The sequence below is a fragment of the Bubalus bubalis genome, chromosome 8 (genome assembly GCF_019923935.1).
Source record: "Bubalus bubalis isolate 160015118507 breed Murrah chromosome 8, NDDB_SH_1, whole genome shotgun sequence".
In the NCBI taxonomy this organism is placed as follows: Eukaryota; Metazoa; Chordata; class Mammalia; order Artiodactyla; family Bovidae; genus Bubalus; species Bubalus bubalis.
The window spans coordinates 45,495,684-45,514,776 of record NC_059164.1 but is presented as its reverse complement, the minus strand read 5'-3'; the positions used below and the strand labels follow the sequence as shown (position 1 = coordinate 45,514,776).

The window sequence follows — 19,093 nt, the reverse complement described above, 5'->3', positions numbered from 1 at the left end:
CTTGTTTTGACCACTGGGGTGAGTGTTGGGAAGGACTCATAGATCTAAGCAGTATCTTACTATACTGAACCCATTTGGTGGCTTCTCTAGATATACAGGGCAAGCGTGTTCTTATATTAATTATAAAAAACAAATGAAGAAAAGTGATAAGGCCTTTCAGGACAAACTTCTCTGAATTGGGGGGCATATGCTACTGTTGCAGGTTTATTCTTCCTATAATGGCCCCACTACTTGCTATAGGGTGTCGTTTGTTATGATGATTGGCAGGTCATAAAGCTGGAAGGCTATAAAAAGTATTACAGTGCGTGTGGCGATATAACCTATACATGAATGTACAAAGGTTTCTTCTTCTGAGCCAAAGCTTCAATTATGGTACTGTCTGCTTCCATGATACTAGAAGGCATCATGTAGTTTATAAAATCTCCTACAATTCCATGAGCTAGATCTGCCTCTTGTTTTACTGCATTGCCTTGGAACCCAAAGGAGGCCTTAGCTAGCAAAGGACATAATGTTAGTTTTATCAGGAAAAAAATTTATCATGAGAAACAGTTTCAATAAGGGAGAACTTATATTAACAAAGCCATGCAAATTGTAAAAGCCCCTATTGTATATAACCAATTTCATAATTACAAATTATTTTTATAGACCCTCATGGAAGTGAGATCTAACAGAAGGCAACATCAAGGTATTTGGTTTTGGTTACTGCTTGCACTTGAAAGCCATTAAACTACTGGTTAGTGAAACTGTGTCTATACACAAACATACAAACCAACCACTGATAGGCTTTCTCTCAAACAACCTGAGTTTTTGCAAGTTTTAACACTGAACAAGTGTTTGAACAATAACAATAAAGGCGACTTTGTACAACTGTAAATCTATCATTTCTCAGAAACATTCAGGTGTCATTACATTTTATACAAGGCTTAGAAACCTTGCTCTGACTTTAAACAGACCTTATTGTTTAAGAAATGCCTGGGTAATAAAACTGTTGACACATTCTCAGAGTTCTAGGAAAAGGAATTGCAACTGTGAAATAAAATGCAGTAGAATTGAAATATTTTATCAGTATGGCCTGATGTTCTCCGCTGCTTTACTAGATCTATCTGACATGATATAGATGGACTACGACAGAATTCAGTTCTTCAGAATCAAATGGAAGAAACTATGGTCTACACCCATATATGATACATCCAAATGCAGAAGAAGATCAACACGAAAAATTATACACAGATAGTCCCTAAACCTTATGTTGGTTTATTTAATCTTCTTTCCCATTAAAGCTTTTACTAAGGTGTTTCCAATATATCGAGTTGAAAATAACACTTTCTTTAATAAAGACCTAGATGGAAGGGATCAGACATCCACATTTAATTGAATCAACTGGAAGGAAAGATTCATCTTAAAAACTGTTTATTATTATTCTATAATCCTCCTGTTCCTTCCTGAGGTATGAATTCAGGAATTATCAGATTCTCATAATATGAGATTATGAGTTAGAATTCTCAGTAGTCAAGTGAAAACTTTCCTGGTTTTGCTATTTTTTTTCTTCTTGTTATATGTGGTCAAAGAGTACCTGGAAAGTTAAAGGTTCTTAATGTAACTTTGATTTGTACAGTGAAAAAATTGCATTCTGGGTGGTGGTGAGAAACAAGCATTTGCAGAACAAAGTAGTATTTTAAAAAATTCATTCTCTAGGGAAACTTATTCTAATATTAAGTTATCTTTACCATAAAATTTGAAGTGAAGTTTACAGGACAGAGACCCGTGTACATACAACAAGTCCCAAAGACAATAGCCAAGGGCACCAAATTAATGAGTACATGTGAAAGCACTTTGAATCTTAACATGCTTTATAAGTGTAATTACTATCTTCACATGGTCCTTTTTACGTAGAATAGGCAACTTTGAGAGAAGTAGTTGTGTTTTTAGGAAGTTCAGCACTATTCCCTTACGAAAGGATTATTTTTGTGTTTAGAATCTTTTTGATAGAACTGAGTAAACCGTTATGTTTTCTGTCTATAAATGAGGGAGATAAAGGGCTCATGGGTGACTGCTGCTCTCCTGGCCATCTCTATTTCTCTCTTTATAGTTCATGGTTTACCAGCATAAAGAGTGATGCTCTAAACACAAAGCTTACCACACTATCATTACATGTGACATTCATGCAGGTGCTAACGTGTGCTGATATTTGAGGCAGTAAAGAGTTCTCAAGTAAACACTACTCGAAAGAAGTGGAATTTCATAATTCAAGGATGGATTTAATTCTTAATTAGGGGAAAAACTAGAAGGCTGGGTCACTTAATTGAAGGTGGCTCCAAAGTATTAAAGATAATGTAAAGATAAAACAGTTTAAGGAAACTAAGGCTTTAACAAAACAGAGACAGTAAAATTCTATCCCAAGAAACTGGTTTAGAATTCTGGAAAGAAAATGAAAAGATTCATCTTGAGTAATGACTTGTTACCTCTTACCGGGATACTCTGATATTCATGTATCATTCACTAGTCCATGTCCTAGATTCTGTCCTAGTGTGTGTGTGTGTGTTTCAGAAGGCATTTTCTCTTTGAAAAGAAATTTGAGGACTTTGATTACCCAGATAACACATTTAAAATTCAGCTAATTAAGCAAATACTTAAATAGCTTACTGTAACTATTTGGGGTATCTCTACCTCTTTTGGAGAGACTGAGTCTAAATTAAAATATAGTGAGTAGCTGAGTAAAGATGCTTATAGATGATTCTCGAAGATTCCCCAGGCATTTATTTCACTTACTGTTTAGCCAAGTAGAGAATGCTCTCCTCCCTCTCTATACATACATATATATATATGAACTATACTATATATATACACACATATATATACATACATATATATATATATCATGAACTCAGAGAGGGAAGGAAAAAGAAACTGGAAAAAGTTGAAATATAATGGACTCAGAGAGCCTCAGAAAGATAAATGCAAAAATACACTTTTAATTGTGTAAATGTCTTGAGTTATGCTTGAGAAAGTCTATAAACTAGACACCATGAAAAGATGCAGCATCTGCTTGTGTCAAACTCCCAAATCATCCCTTCTCCAACCCTCCACCTCCTTGGTAAAGCCTAAGGTTGTATTGTATAGCAGAGGGAATTACATTCAATTTCCTGTGATAAACCATAATGGAAAAGAATATGAAAAAGAATGTACACTTTGATGTACAGTAGTTATAAGTCAACTATATTTCAATAAAATAGATTTTTAAAAGCATGCACAGTGGATAAACATCAAGGTCCTACTGTATAGCACAGGGAACTATATTCAGTATTTTATAATAAACCATAGTGGAAAAGGACATGAAAAAGAATGTAGATACATTGTCTAACTGAATCACTTTGCTGTACAGCAGAAATTAAATTAACATCGTAAATCAACTATACTTCAATTTTTTTTGTTTTTAAAAGCAGCAAATTAGACCAAGAGGGGATGCTACCGGATGGGAAAGGATGGAGAATGCCATTTTTTTGTGCTTTGGGGTAAGAGTTCCCCAAAGCAGTCTTACCTTTGTTTTCTGCCTTCAGTTCCTCTGCCATCAAGCTGTCTTGTCGGTTACCAAGCACGAATGCCAGAAACGAGAGGATGAGGGCATCCAAAATCCCAATGATAGCCAGGATGTAGGCCCAGCGGACTGAACAAGCCCCAAGAGTGTACTTGTCTGTCTTTTCTCCACACATCCGTTTTACTTCATCTGAATCCCAGCCATCAGGGAAAATCATACAGCCAAGCACAAGGCAGGCAGCTTAGAGAGAGGAAAAAAAGAGAAAAAGACTTAACATAAATTTCATTTTAGCAAATATTGCCACTGTGTGTCAAATCGTTGTCCAAACTCTTGATGTGAAGAACAGCATGTCTTACTGCTGTCCACCCCTGAGTGGTTCTCCCCTCCCCACCAGTTAACTTCAAAGCAGCCCATCACTCTGCAATGAAAGGGGCTGTGGGAACACTCTTTACAGTAGGACAGAACATTAAAAGAGAGGCCAAGGTAGGTTGATCAATAAGAAAAAAAAAAAGGTTGAATTGTAGCGTGCTTTTGTGAGAAGGCTTCCACTGCAAATAGGCCCACAAGCAATCCTGATACTGCAAGATGACAATTCAATTCCGACTTTTAAGAGCTATGACAGCAGTCAGATAAGGGATTAGGTGTGGGATAACATGGAGACACAAGAGCATATATTGACTCTGAGTCACAGCAAAAAATAGTTTCATATTGTGACCAACACACACTATGAAGTTTCTTGAAACTACACTTGCCACATGCAATGCACTCTGATATTCTCTATTCTGTTCTCTGTTCTATTTCATTTTTTAAAAGGTTGAAAATCATGGCAACACAGTGTGGCACTGCAGAGCTTTTATTTAATATGTAAATTCAGGAATTTAAGGAGAATGCTTAATACTTTTTCTATTTCCCAAAAATCACCATGTGAAATATACACTTTTTAATAAGAATATGTTGATTTGAAGGCTATCATTGCTACTCTCCTTACATTTAATCAAATTATTTTGGGGTAAGTGGTGACAGTGTTAGGTTATATTCTGAATAGGTGGTTCATCCATTAATTCATTCACTCATTAATTCAACAACCACTTACTGAGTGTCTCTGAAGGAGTACCAGACATAGTTCTTGGTGCTAGGGATACAGGGATCAAGAAGAGAGACATGGCTTATGCTACCATAGACTTTATGTTTTGTCAGGGAAAGAGGATAAAAAAAATGAATAAGCATGCAAATAAAGTAATTTTAAGTTGTAATAAGTAATGGGTAGGAAAGAAACAAAGGGCCTAGAGAACAGAGAGTGGACCTTCTTCAGAGAAAGTGAACAGGTAACGCCTCTTGAGGGGATGACATTTAAATTAAGGCCCCAAACAAGCAAACCACTAGACATATGAAATGGCAACAGCATGTGCAAAGGCCCTGAAGTTGAAAAGGTGTGTTTGACAAGCTACCAGGAGATTAGTCATGGGGCTGGAGAAAGTGATCATGTTGAGGCATCCTTGCAGGTTATCCACTTGAAGGGGATGTAACTAAAGAAAACTATGATGGCACAACCAAGTTAAGAGTTCTGTGACTGTCAGAGGCAAACAATCCCTGAGGCTGGCAAGAGGAAGTTAGCTCTTGCCTCACTGCTACCTACTGAACAAGCCAGAAGTAGACAACTACTTTCTTACTTAACAGAAGAACAGGTCTACAAGGCAGGTCTGGAGAAGACAGATAGCAAGGTGGGTGACAATTAAGAAGATAGCCTGGGAGAACTCTGCTTTAGTGTTCCTTTTGATTTTACAGAATGACAGTTCAAAACTTCAGGTCACACTTGGTTGCTCTTTTATCTTTGCCCACATCCCGGATGTTAACATGCTTGCCTTATCTATCTGTGCAGTATCTCTATATACACGCACCTACCTTAAGCCTTTGTTATCTCTCAAAGAGAACCCTAACTTCCCTCTGCCTTCTGTTTGCCTTCACTCTATTTCAGATCAGACACTACTGCTTATACTTAAAATGTCATGCTGGTTCCCACTGGTGCTGAAGAACACTGAAACACTCAGCCAGGTATTCAAAGCTCCACAGATCAGCCCCTAATTATGTTTCCAGTCCTCCTCCCCTTTATACTCTCCACTTCACATGGGCTGTAATATGCATGGTTGCCTGTCTACGCACCAAGTTTTTGGATCTCTGTTTTCTCTTTTGCCTAGAATATTTGCCACTGCTGCTGCTAAGTCACTTCAGTCGTGTCCGACTCTGTGCGACCCCACAGACGGCAGCCCACCAGGCTCCCCTGTCCCTGGGATTCTCCAGGCAAGAACACTGGAGTGGGTATATTTGCCACTACTATCCCTAAATATTCTACCCTTAAATAATATTTTTTGTTGTGGTAAAAGTCATATAATATAAAACATATTGCTGCTGCTGATGCTGCTAAGTCGCTTCAGTCACGTCCAACTCTGTGCGACCCCATAGATGGCAGCCCACCAGGCTCCCCATCCCTGGGATTTTCCAGGCAAGAGTACTGGAGTGGGGTGCCATCGCCTTCTCCAATAAAACACACTGCTTTAACCATTTTTAACTGTACAGTTCAGTGGCACTAAGTACATTCACATTGTTGTGCAACTCTCACCATCATCCCTCTCCTGTGTTTTTCACCTCCCTTAACCGAAACTCTGTCCCTGACACCCTGGCATCTATCAATGTACTGTTTGACCTAAGTGTTTAACTACTCTAGGTAACAAGTGGAATCAAACAGTATTTGTCTGCACCTAACGTATGTGTTGTGCTTAATCGCTCAGTCGTGTCTGACTCTTTGCGACCCCATGGACTGCAGCCCACCAGGCTTTCTGTCCATGGGGATTCTCCAGCCAAGAATACTGGAGTGGGTTGCTATGCCCCCCTCCAGAGGATCCTCCCAACCCAGGGATCAAACCCAGGTCTCCCGCACTGTAGGCGGATTCCTTATTGTTTGAGCACCAGGGAAGCCCACACCTAATGTATACTGGAAAGCATTTTTAAGGTTAACTTTATGTCCTACAAACATATTGCACCTTCTCCTCCCCACCCTGTACTCTACAGGAGGCCCTCACCAGGCGTCTACTTCACACACAGTAGCGTACACATGTCAACCCCACTCTCCCAACCCATCCCACTCCCCTTTCCCCTTGGTGTCCATACATTTCTTCTCTGTGTCTGTGTTTCTTTTTTTCTGCTTTGCAAATTGGTTCACCTGTACCATTCTTCTAGATTACACATATATATGTTAACATACAAATAGCTCATGCAGCTCAATTAAAAAAAAAAAAAACACACACACAATTAAAAAAACAGGTAGAAGACCTAAATAGACTTTTCTCCAAAGAGGACCGACAGATGGCAAAAAGGCAAATGAAAAGATGTTCGACACCACTTATCATTAGAGAAATGCAAATCAAAACTCAATGAGGGGACTTCCCTGATGGTCCAGTGGCTGGGACTTCACACTCCCAATGCAAGCGGTCCAGGTTCCATTCTTGGTCAGGGATCCAGATCCCACATGTCGCAACTGAGACCTGGTGCAGCCAAATTAAATAAGTACCAAAAAAAACCCTACAATGAGGTACCACCTCACACTGATCAGAATGGCCATCATCAGAAATATATTTACAAACAATAAATACTGGAGAGGGTGTGGAGAAAAGAGAACGCTCTTACACTGTTGGTGGGAATGTAAAGTGATATAGCTCCTATGGAGGACAGTATGGAGATTTCTTAAAAAAAACTAAAAATAAAACTACCACGAGATGGTTGGTATCATCAACTCAATGGACATGAGTTTGAGCAAACTCTGGGAAACAGTGAAAGACAGGGATGCCTGGAGGGCTGCAGTCCATAGGGTTGCAGAGTCGGACACAACTGAGCGACTGAACAACAAATGACTTAGCAATTTCACTCAAATATTTTTAAATTAATTTATTTTTTATTGAAGGATAATTGCTTTACAGAATTTTGCTGTTTTCTGTCCAACCTCAAAATTTCACTTAAACATTTAACATTCAGTCAAAAGCAACAAACCGAACCATCTCAAATTCTTCTTGACCTACACTGTTGCCCTTCTCTGAACTCACATAGCTGTTGACTGCATTGATCTTAAACATCTTGTTTTTTTCTTTTAACATATTCTATAGTTATTTATCTACAAGCATTGTCTCAATCACAGACTATAAACTTTCTAAGGAAAGACTCCTGGGTTAAGTCATATTTATAGCACCTAAATCAGTACCTTGTACAGACTGGCATTAAAATACTTTTGAATGGGAAAGTGAATAAGGGAATAATTGAATTATAGCACCTAGACAGTATACTCTAAAATACAGTTTATAAAAGTCAATATCACAACTACCAAAGGTCACAAATCTCGTTAAATATGGATTCATATTTCAGTGACATTTAACAGAAACAATTTTGTTATAACTAGTCAACAGATTACAAGTGCTTGGGAGATTAGAAAAAAGTGAAACTAATGATTTGAAAAATATTTCAAACTCCCATTCCTTCTGTAGTTTCTAGCATTTGGTACCAACATGCTCTCCAGGGCATTTCTAGTAGTAATCATTTTTGTATTTTAAAAATATGTAGTTTCTGTGAGTGAAAATTCATTTTATTTGCAAAGACCCAGATTTTTAAATACAAACTATATCTCAGAAAAACACCTCCAAGGAAGCTACATTACTTGGAATATCTTTTAAAATATCCTAATTGGTTTTTAACAATTTTTATTAATGAGACAATTACTTTCTTATAAGAAAAAGAAGAAAATTAAAAAATTTAATGAATGGGAATCACTTGGAGAATGCTAACTTGTAGTTTTAGCTAAACTTAACAGACATCACCAAGTGACCCAGGCTCAGGCAGGGTGTTGGATATTATAGGTCAATTTTGCTAGAATAGGATGTTTGTGGAAGGCTGACATCAACAAAGACATCTTTTCTCAGGGTCTTTCTGCACTGAAGGTAGACTATCTTAAAAGCTTCCATTTCTGGAAACTCTGAATTATCATACTGGGATAAAAAGAGCAAAGATAGAATTCACACTCTGAAGCTAAAACCACAAGAGAATATGAGTGGCAATTCATTATTCCTCATCTTCAAAGTATATGATTTTCTTAATCAAATTTTAAGTAAAGAACCTGGGAAAACAGAGGCTATATAAAATACTGTTGTGTTTCATTTTATACAATTGCTATTCTCCTGAAAGCAACAAAAATACAATTTTTGAAATGCAATTTTCATTTTCTATATAGTTTAAGTGATTTGGCTATTCAGTGAAATCCTAAGATAAAACCTGGGCTGATAAGGTTAGGTATTGGCCTCTCAGGGTCGGGGGAAAGGCTTAGGTTCCCCCAACCAACCCCACGGTGTGTCCTTCAGGCCAGGGGGCACTAGAATTTGTACTGGATTCTCTAACCTTTTCTTGTTGGCTCTCTCTTAAAGTGAAAGGTCTGATCTTTTAAAAAATTTGTCTGGTTTGAAAATCTGAATGGTTATATAGTACGATAATAAAATATGAAATTCAACTGCATTTAAAAGCTTTTATAACTCTGTAAGTGAAGTCCAATTTTTACAGAAATAAATCCTATCTTTTTGAAGCTGTACTACTTCAAATAGCCACTGCATAGCAAATTTTATCTTCTGACGATGTATTATTAAATACACATCTTCTTTTCATCCTATCTGAACTTCCCCAATTTGGCTGTTTTATTTTTGAAAGGTAAATCTCCCCCAAATTACAGTGTATTAAAGATTAATTTAAACCATTAAGGTAGTTTGGGCTCTATTGGTTTCTTTAGAAAGGTATGGGTATCACATTCTGCATTGATGCATTGATGCTATTATAAATTCTGCTTCCTGGCATTCTATTAACCAGAACCTTACCAACCTGCACAATTTGAGAGCTGCTGGAAACTAACAGCTATTTATAATCTTGACTAAGAAGTACCTACAAGATCCTAGGCTAATATCTCAATAAACGAAAGATTAAATAACATTCCTCTTGGTTCTATAATTATTTCTAATTCTTTACAAATTGATCATGTTGTATGATGCAGCACCATCATTACACTAAACATTAGAGTATACTGGCACCAGAACATTTGATTAATTTGGACATGCTATTTCCTGACTGGGAGGGATAGTGGAGAATTAGTTCCAACTGGGCTGTTATCCAAAAACGGGGTTCTTATTAGGATGTCACCTAGGAAATGACTAAGTTACTTGAAGTTATATATTCCTTCATTTCGGCAGCAGGTTTTCCGGAAGTGTATCACAGAATATTCTTAAATGTTAAAGAGAAACAAGAGCTCACAAGCTGGAGGTGAGCAGAGAAGAATGATGAAAAGAAACCCATGTCCTTACTGAATGCTGCCATGACATCTTCTAATCTGGAATATACAGTCAAGGCACCTTTGTGAAGGCAGGACTGTTGATTTCAATTTTAAGCATACTCCAAATAGTGAGGAAGCATTCACATTCTAAAAGGAACCTCTGTGTAGAGGCTACTGCTGCCCACAATGGGTCCTTCTGAAATAGTACATAAACAACTAGTGGTTCCCTGGAGCCACTAATTGCTCTGGCATTTTTCTTTGCCAAAGAGCTGAATGTAACCTCTGTGAAAGAAACAGCCTTAGAAAAATCCACAAATGTTTTTAATTGAGTCTTTCTCCAAAGGGAAATGAAGCAAGAGGGAAAAAGCAATAGAGGGATCTATGATTTGGGTCACTTTGGCCTGCTGATATTGCTGGACCAACTATCCAATCAGGACTTTCAACACTGCAAACCTGAGAATTGCTTATTTTTTTGGACAGGAAGGGAAAGTCTAATTCATTCTTTTAAAAGTTTATGCACTGGTGCACAGAAAGCATGATAAATTGCCTCATGTTGCTGAACCACTCAAGGGGAACACAGTGAAAAAAAAGAAGCTGCACTCACTTAACTCTATCAATTATTGAGGCATACAGTAATTGAAGAAACTGATGCCAGCAGAGCTGGCAGGCTATGGAGGGGGGACTTTCAAACGAGGACGGTTACTCTACACACCTGCTAAGGGAGAGGCAAATCATTCCTACAGTTTCTTCATTAGCACATGGCCAACAGAACTGAACTACTGTATGAACTACAGTATTCATACACCTGGAAAAGGTACTGTATTTATACCTCAGTTTATCTCTGGAGAACTGAGTTGCTAGACAATCCAGGACATGAAATACTGTGGTTTAGAGTCCAATGGAGAAAACAAAACTTTCTCCTAATCAGTTCTGATTTTAAACCTACTGTAATTTTGTGACATTTAACTTTGGGTTGTAGCACAAAAAGATACAACATCCCTTAGAAAGGGGAGAAAGAGAAAATGTAAATAAACAATGGGCTCTCAAAAGAAGAGCATTAGAAAGTTGTGTGTGATGAAGAAAGGAGCTTCTCTATGCAGGTGCTCAGCCCTAATCGCCCCAGTAAAGGCAGCCATCCATTCACCTGTACCTTGAGCTCAATCACCTGTGGAACCTACACCACGGGGTGGAATCAGAAAGGGGAGAAGCAGGAGTCCATCCACACCTGCACTGGGTGCTAAGGGGTGGAGAAACTGCGTTTCTGGAATAGGATACCAGACAAGAGGAAAAACATTTAACTAAGTACAATGTAGCTTGATACTTTGCTCAAATTTTGAGGGTTACTAGCCAGATATAATATAAACCAGAATGTAGGACTTAAAAATACAATGCAGTTCTGATCTCTAGAATGTCAGCAGATGGCTTTTGATGTCCATCTTCAATCCAATCAGACTCTGTGAAATCTTACTATGACATAGTTAATAACAGTATGCATCATAATAATTGCTAACATTTATTATATGAACATCATTAGTGGGGTTCACTGCACATACATCATCTAATTCTCAAATAAAGCTAAGACAAACACAAGAGCATGACTTCCTGGCTTCTCTAATTTCCAGAAAGAGGGATTTTTCCTGAAATATCCTTGGCTTCTTATCCAATTCTTTCTTCCTTCCCATGGAGATGAAGTGAATTCCCCAAGGAACACCTGGAGACTTACTGGCTGTACCAGCCCAGCCCTTTCCTCCACTTACCTTAGGAGCAGTCTGCCCTCATGAAGCATATATTCCACTCCTCTGTGCTGTACATTTTATACAGGGTGAACTTGATTTTCCAGTGCTGCCCAGGAGTAGGAAGATGACTATGCTTAATTCTGGGGTTGCAAATTAGGGAGTCCTTTTAGCTCAGAGACTCAAGAGTCATTTCTTCAGTCATCATCAGTCATTTCTTCTTTCTCACATAAAGGGCATATTTGGCTTTCATCTGCCAGCTCTCCTCTCTCTCAGTTGGTTCAGAGCTTGAGAGTGTCCCATAGTTCTGGAGGCTGGAAGTCTGAGATCAGAGCACCAGCATGGTGGGTTTGGTTGGCACCCTTTTCTGAGTTGCAGAGAGCTGGCTTCTCTTGGATCCTCCCTCACACACAGTGGAAAGGGAGCTAGCAAGCTCTGTGGCCTCTTCTACAAGTGAATCATGGGGGCTCCACCCTCAGAACCTAATTACCTTCCAAAGGCCCCACCTGCTAATACCATCACACTGGGATTAGGGTTTCAACCTATGAATCTTAGGGAGGCATAAACAGTCCTTTGCAGAGCAGAAACAGAGGGTTGTCATTCATTGCTTCTCTACCAACCCCAAGATTATTTTGTTTTTTACATATAGGAAAAAAGGAAGCTGAAGCACAGAAATTCCATATAGCTTGCTCAAGGTCATACAAAGCCCTCAAGTGGTGGAACAGGATTTGAACTCAGGTAGTCCAGTATTCTTGCCTAGAGAATCCTGTGGACAGAGGAGCCTGGTGGGATGCTGTCCATAGGGTTGCAGAGTCGGACACGACTGAAGTGACTTAGCATGCATGCATGCATTGGAGAAGGAAATGGCAACCCACTCCAGAATTTTGCCTGGAGAATCCCAGGGACAGAGGAGCCTGGTGAGCGGCCGTCTATGGGGTTGCACAGAGTTAGGCACAACTGAAGTGACTTAGCAGCAGTAGTCTAGCTTTGGAATCTATGCTTTTAACACCACATATCCTATCATCCTTTACTTATCAACAATAATGATGCATATGAAATTACTTTATCTTAGAGTTTAAGATTTGTTTTGTTTTTCTTTTTTTTCAGCCACGCAGCAGGGCATATGGGATCTTAGTTCCCTGACCACAGATGGAATCTGTACCCCCTGCAGTGGGAGCACAGTCTTCACCATCAGACTACAAAGGCAGTCCCCAAATTACTATGAGAACACTTACAGAATCTTGGCAGTGCTTGTTGTTTATAATTAGACATTTATTTTTTGAGTATAAGAACTACTAAAATGATCCTTAGAAACTGCTAGCTTTTATATGAATACTTTGTTTACACCAGTATTTCACCTAATCAGAATTTCACCTTTTATGTAGTGCCAAGAACATTAATTATAAATTCTAAATGTGTGAAATGGGAATTAATGAGATTAATTATAAATAAATATAGGTATATTTTGGTTTTATACATATTTCACAAAGAATGTATCCTTTTTTTGTTTGTTTTGGCTTGATATTTTGAGTGAGTTTTTGGCTTGATATTTTGAGTTAGTTTTTGGCTTGATATTTTAAGTTGGCTTCGTGTTAGCCAAACATTTTATGTGTTCTCAAAAGGCATATATTCCTTTTAAGAGTATATATGTATTTATGTGTATACATAACTAAGAATATATGTATCTTATTCATTTATATATGGCTCTATACATGTAGAATAATTTCTGCTTCAGGTACAAATAAAGACATGAATCAATCCAGTTCTATTTAAGTTTCTGTGAAGCTTTGCTTCTTTTAAGTAACTCCCTGGGTGTCAACAGACACATTGTTTTAATTAACATTTCAATCAACAGGATACCAAACATGCTGGCAGGTCACAAACTTGTCTGAAAAATTGCAGGAGAGCTCTTGACTCAGGCAACATTTTCAAGTGCTAAAATCTATATTGCATTTCAGACACAGGATCTTAATAGAGGAAAATATCATCTTTCCCCACAACCGTATGAACCATACACCAGTCACCGTTCTCCCAGCAAAATCTGCTTCAGCCATGATAACACCCAAAGCCGAGACCAATGATTATCTTGCCAGCACTTTTCCAAGTGGCTCTTTGTGCTGAGCTACTTTATTTGTAAAACAGGGAGCCCTGGTCTAGATGATTGAGTGGTTATCTGCTATTTACCTTATAGCATTCATATTTAGAAATACATTTGTATTCACCTGATGCTCCATACATACACACATGATGGGAAATAACTGCATTTGTAGAAGTGATTCCTGAGTGGACTCAATGTGGTACCCTCACTCTCTGCCCTAACTTGGGAAAAGTTGCCATTGGCTGGAGACAAAGTCAGGAATCTCATGCCAATCCAGCTTGCAACACTTTATTTCTCAGTAAAAGGGGTAAACTTAGGAGCAGCTGAATTCCTTGTCAGTGAGGACAAGCTCTCCCAAGCCTGCTAGACTCCCTGGAAACCATGTGCCTATTTGTATACACTCTACTGAAACAGACTTTGGCACCAATATAGCTTTAAGGTGGTGAGCTTTTCTTTTACACAGCTTGACTACTTTTTATTCTCCTGAAATAACATTTGAATGCTTTAGAAACTTCAACTGGCAAAAATCAATTGTTCAAAGAAAACATATGGAAAAACTACTACATACTAATGATGTTAAGCAGTGGAACCAAGCTTGAGCAAGATGGGTGCTTTCCTAACCATCCTTTGTAAGGATGGCTCTTACTTTCAAGGAGGCATCAGATACACGTTATTAATAGGCTCCCAGATTATGTTTTTTTTCACAGTTTAGCAGATATTTCTTTCATTCTCTTTCCCTTTCTTTCTCCTCCACCTCTTTACTCTCCCTTTTTTATATCTATATCGATATTAATATCCATATTGATCTATAGAGATCTCCCTCTGCTTCACTCCTGGTGCGAATACAGCTTAAGAACAGTCATATAACCTATAGAGTGCTGTCACCCTCTTTGCAGAAAGAGCTTGTAACATCACTCAGGACAGACACGATATAGTCTAGGCACTGAATTATTTTTTCACCATGTTGAAAAAGGCAGAACAGCAGAATGGGGCTCTGAATCTGGATAGCAAAATTTTCGAACTGACTGTACCTGACGTCTATTCTGGTCCTCTTTAGTGTCACTCCCTCTCTTCCATCCCCTCGCCCCTTGGATGCTTAAGATCAAGGTAATGTGGATTCTGAGGAATTCTTTATTACATCTAAAACAAAAAACTGCCAAAGAAAAAGACAACTATGGTAAATTGAGTTCCCTTTTTTTTTGGTTCTTTATTTCTTGTTCCCTTTCCCCATTAGATTTTCCTTGAAAAAAAAAATAATGTCTTTTAAAGGCTTCCACTCTTTTGCTCTGTCTTTGAAACAATTTATTAGACTTGGGGAAATTCTGTGAGATATGTCAGGCTTTAACCAATCTATAGTAAAATCTTCCAGTTATTTATATGTTTGTGAAGAATGCTTATGATTTAGAACAAGAAACTGTACTCAGAGAAACTGAATTGGAATTGGCAATAGGTATCAAAAGAAGAATAGGAGAAAAACAGGTCAAGGGAGGGTGAAATAAGTCAGCGTGTTAAATGTTCTGTCAAAAGATTTTCACACATCTTTCAACTTCGAATTCTGAAAGCCAGAAGTTTGTAGATAAAACCTTGACCGTTGTGACATTTGAAGAACAATGCCTGAATCAGAACAATGCCTTCCCTTGACTAAAACAAAGTGTAACCCAGTCTTAACTCGCCAGAGGTGGTTTTGCTTTGAACTCAGGTGCCAGAATGGCCCGAGGCAGGGCTGTGTGGAAGTCTGGAACCTCAGCAGGTAGCTTGGGCTTTTGCTCTCTGCCCTTGGGGATCATTCCTCCTCTCAGGGTTCAATACTTTCACCTTTTAACCACCACCCCAGGTTCCTGCTTGGGGGTTAAAAAATCTATTGTGATTCATTTGCCACTCTCATAACCAAGACTGCGGTATGCTGATGGAATTACAGGACTATGATGATCTAAAGTATTTTGAATTTTGAGATGATAGCCACATGAATTACTGATAAACTCTGCTAGTTAGAAACATTTCATAAAGTGATAGGATGGTAGACTTGTTTCAAGATGTTTCACTAAAGAATTTCTTTGTTCTGCTTTCATTTTTTAAAAAAACCTGTATCTTAATCCAGAATACCTGTTTTCTATTTGTCCAGACAGAGTAGGGGCTATCAATTTTTGATAGAGATAAATAAATGACCAGGGGAAGAGCTTAAAATTCCTGAAAGGAAATAGAACAGTCTAGAGCAGACATGATCTGGACTTGGGTCCTGGTCCCGATCTTAACTTGAGCCCAGCTCTAGGCCAATATTTTGGCCATGTGGTGCGAAGAACTCACTCACTGGAAAAAGACCCTGATGCTGGGAAAGACTGAAGGCAGGAGGAGAAGGGGATGATAAAGGATGAGATGGTTGGATGGCATCACCGACTCGATGGACATGAGTTTGAGCAAGCTCTGGGAGTTGGTGATAGACAGGGAAGCCTGGCGTGCTGCAGTCCATGGGGTCACAAAGAGTCAGACACGACTGAGCGACTGAACTGAACTGACCTAAGGAATAAGAAGATGAACACACATTCTCCACCTTACAACCCTGCCTGCTCTCTCTCTTCAAGGTATTGCATTCTTCAAAGTGAAGTCAACACATCATTTGGAACAAATTGAGGGTTTCTTGATTCTATAATCAAACACAGTTGATTAAACATTTCCTCATTTGCAATGTGTATTAGTTTTCTGTGACTATTGTTAACAAACGCCATGAACTTTGTGACTTAATACAAATATTTTATCATCCTGTACATCAGCATTCTTATTTGCACCTCAATGGGCTATTTTAGTTGTTTGAGGGCTGCATTCCTTTCTGGAGGCTATAGGCAATAATCCATTTCCTTGCCTTTTCTTGCTGGCTCTCCTTGGCTCCTGGCCCCTTAGTTCTCTTCAAGGTCAGCAATGGCAAGTGAAGTCCTTTTCATGTATCATCTAACTCTATTGCCTCTTCTTCATCCACTTTTATGAATTCATGTGACTAGACTGGAGTCACACAGATAATCTAGGATAATCTCCCCATCATAACATCATCTGATTAGAAACTTAATTTCCTATTTCCATGTGACCTAACATATTCAGAGGTTACAGAGACTAGTGTGTGGACATCTTTCTGCGTATGTGTATAGTGTGATATATGATGTGACACATAGTAGTGTGTCATTATAATTTTTTAAAATTAAAGTCTAGTTGGTCTATAATATTTCAGGTATACAGCAGTGATTCAAATATATATATATACACACACACACATATACGCTTTTTCAAAATTCTATTATTACAAGATATTGAATATAGTTCCTGTGTTAAAAAGTAGGTCCTTTTGTTCATCTATTTTATAAATAATTGTGGGCTATGTGTTAATCCAAAACTCCTAATTTATCCCTTTCTCCCACCTTTCCCCTTTGGTAACCAGAAGTTTGTTTTCTAAGTCTGTGAGCCTGTTTGTTTTATAAATAAGTTCTTTTGTATCACTTTTTCAGATTCCACATATAAATGACAGCATATATTTGCCTTTCTCTGACCTACTTCGTTTGGTATGATAATCTCTAGGTCCATCAGTGTTGCTGCAAAAGGCATTCATTCATTCTTTTTCATGGCTGAGTAATATTGCACTGTACATATGTCCATCAATAGATGAATGGATAAAAAAGATGTAAAAAAGGACTGTTCTTTACCAGGGTTGGAATGCCATATAGGACAAAACACAAACCACCTTGCCTCCTGTGATTTTCTCTATTCCAGGGCTCTGCTACTGGGTACTGTGTCACCTTTCTACCTCTGCAGTCAAGTCATCAAGTTACCATGTAGCTTGGGTTCAAACTCCCCAAGGAATGATCTGGTTAGTCACTATCTAGTATATAGTGTCTTGTTGATCAGAGCTTCTTCCCAGTCTGCTAGTTGGCTGACCTCTTTCTAGATGGCTGCCTTTGGCCCCAGAGTCCATCCCTGGCCCATAGCTGTGATCAGTTAGTGGGACACATGGTATGCTTCATTTGTGCATGAGGGACTGCCATGCTCATGGCCTTGGATGGATGCTGTTGATATGGCCATTCATATCATATTTTGCCCAGTTCTGGGGAGGCAGTGTTGAGGTAGGAAGTTAGGGTAAGGGTTAGGGGTGAGGGTGGTTGATTACTAAATACTCTGAATAATTTGTGGCACCCAAAGTTTAGTTTTGGTCCTCTTTAATGGTCACTCAAAAGTAAGATGAGGAGCACTTTCCTAAGTCCAGGGACAGACCCTTAACAGCTTTGGCATATGGGGAATTTACCCCAGAGGTAAGCTTTAGCATTTCAAAGATGTCAGCACCTCAAGGTGAATGTGGCCCGCCTGAGGGATCAGAGGGAGTGAAAGTGGTGGCCCTGGAGAGGCCAAAGCAGGAGAGGGCTAGGATATTTAGTGGTTGAAACTTGAAGAGACTGGTCTGTGAGAACACATGGAAAGCCTATGATGACTTTATTATTTGGGTTTTCTTCTCTGGCTGCTGTGGCTAGAACTCCAAAACTCTGCTGAATATAAGTGGTGAGTGTTGCCATGTTGTTATTATCCTGTTCCTGTCCTCTGATTTGTAGTTGCTGTGGTACAGACTGAGGGACATAAAGTCAACTGCAGATCTGCTGTGTGAGATAAACTCTGAGTACCTGTGCCTCACGAGGCTGGCCTTCCATGGATCTTTGTTGGGTTTTCTCAGTATGACATGGTTCTGTCTTGATTTCTTACTTAGCCTTACGTTTTCCTCTTGGGACCAATCTTTGACTTTATTTTGAGTCTGCTTGTCTGAAGTCCTGATACTTTCCCTATCTCTGACTGTGTACATCCTTTTGCTTAGGCACTCAAAGGCAAGTCTGAGTCATGTTTCAAGAATATGGAGTATCTTGACCAAAGCAAGTGATGCTCGGAAAGGCCATGACTTGGGGGCCTTCTTGCTATAGGATCAAATCCACTGCTCAGCCACATCTCTGCCTTGGATATTGCCTTCAGCTTGAATCATGCCTAAATTTGGAATTCTTTGGGCTATCTGCTATTCCTCTTAGTGACTCTATGCAAGCACAGACTTGCTAGTCCCTACTTTCTCTCTTTAAGTCCTGGCTCCCCACTGGGATCACAGCATACTATTTGGCTGAAGCTATCTAAATTGCAGCAAACAAGTCCATTTCAAAAGCTCCAAACTTGTAGAGGTGACTACCAAACACTATTATTTTCTCCTTCCTTCCTAAAAATGTGGGTGATCAATATGAGTACCTCTGATGTCTACAAGGTGACAGAGCTAAACAAAAATTTCCTGAAACTTTTGCTATTTAACACATTTGGAAGTTTGAATAAGAATGCATATGGGCCCTGTAGCCTAAATCTAGGTATTGTTGCAC

The 19,093-nt window shown here is 38.8% G+C and overlaps 1 long non-coding RNA gene across 5 annotated transcripts in view; it reads right to left on the bottom strand.

Moving 5' to 3' along the window:
* LHFPL3 overlaps nucleotides 1-19,093 on the bottom strand; it is a 658,997-nt gene that overhangs the window by 214,474 nt on the left and 425,430 nt on the right. For 3 of the 5 annotated variants that reach the window (XR_006553063.2, XR_003110919.3, XR_003110918.3), the window contains exon 2: nucleotides 3,539-3,775. This is a non-coding gene — a long non-coding RNA (LHFPL tetraspan subfamily member 3). Of the gene's footprint in view, nucleotides 1-3,538; nucleotides 3,776-11,641; nucleotides 12,332-19,093 lie in introns of those variants that run through there. The other 2 variants (XR_006553064.2, XR_006553065.1) reach the window with 2 other exon arrangements.